This window comes from Chiroxiphia lanceolata, chromosome 8 (assembly GCF_009829145.1).
Source record: "Chiroxiphia lanceolata isolate bChiLan1 chromosome 8, bChiLan1.pri, whole genome shotgun sequence".
NCBI lineage: Eukaryota > Metazoa > Chordata > Aves > Passeriformes > Pipridae > Chiroxiphia > Chiroxiphia lanceolata.
In genome coordinates, this window is record NC_045644.1 from 4,239,530 (window position 1) to 4,244,275 (window position 4,746).

Genomic DNA, 4,746 nt, shown 5'->3' on the forward strand with positions numbered 1-4,746 from the left:
GTGTTTTAGCAAGTCAGAGCGGTAAAGAGTCGTTTTATATACTCTGTGTATTAACTCAGAGATCTTGCAAGGCTTTTGCCACTGTTAAAATATGCTTAATATGTTAAAACAAAGCAGAGCAAGTCCTGTTCTAACTCTCCAAGGACACCAGGAGTGGCCTTGAAAGATGGTGGAAGAAAAACTTACTGACGTAAAGTGACTCCAACTCCTGGGGCTCAAAAGTAACAAAATAGTGTTTCCTAATCTTGACTGATCTGTACTGCAAGACAAATATTAAATAACATTTTTTATTTTAGCTCCAGAGGCAAGTGTCCTGCTGAATAATGATGCTGATAATGTCTTGATGAACAGACTGGGAGCACAATGCTTGGATGCTTTTTCTATATCAAGCTTTTTCTGCACTAAGTAATAGAATGAAAGTTATTGCCTCTTCTTACGAATTTTTCTTGTTTCATAGCTTTGGACCATCTTGGCTTTCATGCCCTAAATGCAGCTTCTGATGGCAGCAGCACAGGAAACCAACAAAGAGAAGGAGGAGAAACTCTTTTGTTCAGCAGCCTGGATATCTCAGTACAAACGAGATAAGTCTAATTATGTGTCTGTGCTGCTCACAGAACAGGCTGATTATTGGCACTGGGAGTGCCTGGCACCAGGGACTGACAGACTGCCCAGTTTGGGGACCAAAACTGAGTGTGATCTCCTGAGGGAATATCTCTGAGGGGCAAAAGGACCAGGTGATTTACCTGCCCCCTCTCTGGTGTTACAGCAAATGACACTGCATTAGGTCATTCAGCTGAACTTGCAAACCACTTTTCCTATGACCTTCATGCATAACTCTACCCTATGGGTTATCTGATTTTGTGTTACATCCTTCCTTGTTTGTTGCTGCAGACTCCCTACTGTTGAGATCTCTGCTTCCCACATGTGCCCAAAATGACTCAATAAGGCAAAACGTCATGAAAGGATTGAAAAGGATATCCTCTGTGTAGTGCAGGTTTACCTTCAAAACACTAAGAACTGGACAGCAATATTTTCTGGTTCACTGAACAAATTTGTATAGTCATATCACAGCAATATTTTTATTTTTCCTCATTTTTGATTTGGTGATACAAAAAAGCAAATTTAAATGTTACCAAATCAAGAAAAATGTTTATTATTATTTGAAATATCATGAAACTAATACTCCTTTTATGATACTGGATGTCTTAACAGACCAGGTTGTTAAATGATTGATAACCTCATTGCTAGAGCTCTGGAATTCTCTTCCAGAGGATTGGCTTCTGCTCCTGCCTCTGTTTGTCCTTAATTTTGCTGCCTGTCCCTTCTGTCCTGTGCTGTCACTCCACCTACCTTTGACCACCCTGTTGAATGTCTCCTTGTTGTTCTTGGCTTTGCCTTTACTATTTAGCCAGATCTCTTCCTTTTAGAGTGGTTCACCCTTTTCTGATGAGGCTCCATGATCATCTCTTCTGATTGTCATTATTACAGCAGGCCCTTAAGGACTTGCAAGATGTAAATTTTAACATAATACAGCAGGATTTTATTAATGCTAATAAATAACAGAAACGCTGCAGATGAGTGCTTTTAGCAAATGAGGGTATAAGCTGCTTTCAAAGATATCAATGAGAACTTTGCTATTGATTTAAATTATATGTTGTTGTGCAAGTGCTTATGATAATGTGCTCTAGGAAAGCAATAAATACCACATAACATATTCTGGATTTTTAATAAAGACTTCTTAATATATAGGCACTCTTTGCAGCTTTGCTGTTAAATCTTTCAGAGGAGGAGGATGTTCTGTGTGTAGTTTAAAATAATTTAGATTTGTGATATCAGTGGCAATACAGAGTTCTTTCTTTTTCTGCTCCATTTTGCTTCCCCTGTTTTGGCAGCAATAGTTTGCAATAGCAATGGGAATTTAAGGGTGTCACTTATTTTTTTTTTCCCCCAGAATGTTGTTTAAATAGAGGATTTCAGATTTAATTTACTTTATAACAAAGCGAATTAAGCCTGTGAAATATGAAGGTGAAACATATTGTATTTTAAAAAGCAGAATTATAGTTTAGTTATATATAGTTATATATATATATATAGTTATCTAACAACAATTATTGTTGTTAGATGAGAACCAGCAGATGCTGTCAAGAGCAGTTCCTCTTTCCATCCTGTTTTGCAGCACAAACTCTTTTGATGCCAAATCCCTCCAGCACTCATACGTGTGTCCACTGGGATGTGGAACAGCATCTTTGCAGCTGGAAGTGGAGGGGCTGTTCCTAACCTTGAATTAGGTTAGTCCTGAAGGCTTTGCTAATTTTCCCTTTTAACATAATAATAGTAAAAAATACGTGTTCTGGGGTATTTCTGTATTTCATGTTTTTGTTTGTGTGCCTGGTACAACACCTGGTGGCTGCCCTGAAATTTAACCCAGGAGCTGCCACCACGTTGAAATCTGTTTGTCCTAATGAGCCAAACAAGGGCTATGTTTTACCTGCCAGAAAACTTAGTTTATTCCTTGGGACTGGATTACCTTGCTGAGCCACCTCTGTTTTCCCATGACCTGAGCCTGGTGGACTCAAGGGCCTTGAAGGTGTCCAGGACAAGGAGGAGCCCAGTTTTTTCCTGGACATGCAGCTCCTCGTCCGCATCCACCACGGAGTCACTGCTCCCCAGGTGCAGCCAAGGAGAGGGGTGCAAGTGGGTGGGTTGGGGGATAGCTGAATTTTGGCATGTTAAACCCTCACTGAAGATGTTTTCTGTGAAAAAGCAGACCAGGGCATTGTGTATAACAAAGCTGAACCTGTGACCTCTATGCACAAACCAGCTGGAGCCCACTGCAGGGGCGAGCAGTGCCCAGCACCAGTAGAACCTGGAGGTGAGAACATCACCACGATTTATGGAGTCCTGCTGCTAAAAATGACACTTTCATAGTCTCAGCAGGATTTTTTTTGTTGTTGTTTTGGTTGCTTTTTATGCTGCTGTGAATATGAAAGCTTGGTGCCTGGCCAAGAGTCAGCAAATAAATGTGAAAAATACCCATCTCATTTGAAGACTCTGTTAAACTTCTCCCTTGGCCTACAGACAGCAACATTTAACCTTGCTTATACTGTAATTTAATTATATTTTATTGAGCAAACTCTAAAGGTAGAATAGAGGATTTCCATCACATGAAAGAGGCTGCAGCAACACAGATCATTCACACTTCTATTGTGTTTTAATTTCCACTTAAGGATCTGTTGTCTGATAAAATACTAGTTTTTCATTACTGCTTTTTAAAGTACTGACAGCCAACGACAGACTGATTTAAAACAAAGTGTTTCAAATTAGGACATTAAAAAATGTCTAATTTTAACTCACTGGTTGCCCAGCATTGGATGAGAATGGTATGGGAATTGAGCTGAAATTGTGCATGTATATGAAGCACACTTGCTTGTGTTTGAGATTCCTCATGTTCACATTTATGTGAAAGTGAGGGAGAAGTATGTAAGGCACTCCATGGTTCTTTGTCTTGTTTGCTAATTGTGGATTTAAATTAATATTAACTTAAAATTACAGTGTAGTTTTTTAACTTATTCACTAATATTGAAATTTAAAAATGTAATATTTAAAAATTCCAAACAGATTTATTAAAGAAAAGGAAGTGTGGCCTAACGGCCTAATGGAAAATGTAACATGACTGGATTTTTTAGATTACTGTAATCCTGAAAGATTTAAATCAAGAAAATATTCTCTTTTCTTACGGAGATTTTGATGGTCAGAAGCTGTTTTGTCATTCCAGCAGGTTCTGGGCACAAGGCAGTGACTTTGCTCAGTTTAGTAGCGGAAGTAAATGTGAAATACTCAAGTATTATTTCTACCAAGTTTGTCATAGACTGACATGAAGTTTATGTAAGTTTTATTTTTGAATGGATGAAAAGTAAACTAAACATATTTCAATAATTTGTTAGTTGTTCAATATCCCAAAGAGGTAGCTTGAGCAATTGTAATGATTTTTATTATAGATATCTGGTATCCTTTTGTAGATAAGGATAGGTAAGATTAATTTCTGTACCATTTAAAGCTAACCAGCACTTCTGGAAAGACCTGGTGTTTTGTCCATGAGGAGTAGGAGGTGTTGGGTTCCCACTAGCATTGTGGTCATCACACCTTCTGAGCCAATTTGGAGCTGCTGGGGGTTTGCTGGGTCTGCTGAACACATTAATTTCTGTGCTGGGTGGCTGGAAGAGGAGATGGTGGTGAAGAAAGAGGTTGTGTCGTCACTGCCAGAACCCTCCACCCCCAGGTCACCTCCAGGAAAGGGCTGAGGGATGGACTGGATGAGTGTGGAGCACAGTCTGAATGAATGCCCTTAATTTTCATATTTAGAAATAAAAAACTACTCAAACTAAATTTTTTTTTGTGTATTACCATGTTCATCCCCAGCATTTGCTTAATAAAACCATTGGCTATCTCATTATCTGCAGCATAGCTGTGCTAGGACACTGTCCACATAAGTGCCAGCCTGGCATCAGGTCTGGGTTTACTCTTCATTTGAATGATGACATGAAAAGCAAACCAGTAGCTCTGTGTGTCTTTTGCAAATATGTATTTTCCTGAGCTGTTTTAGAGAATGGCTTTAAGCATAATTTAAACACTAAGACATCTTAAGAAGACAGATGATAGGAGGCCTAAATGGAATTTTATTCTAATTTATTAGTGGTTTGGGTTTTTTTTAATGTAATGGGATGTCTTAATCTGTTTTCTCTTCTC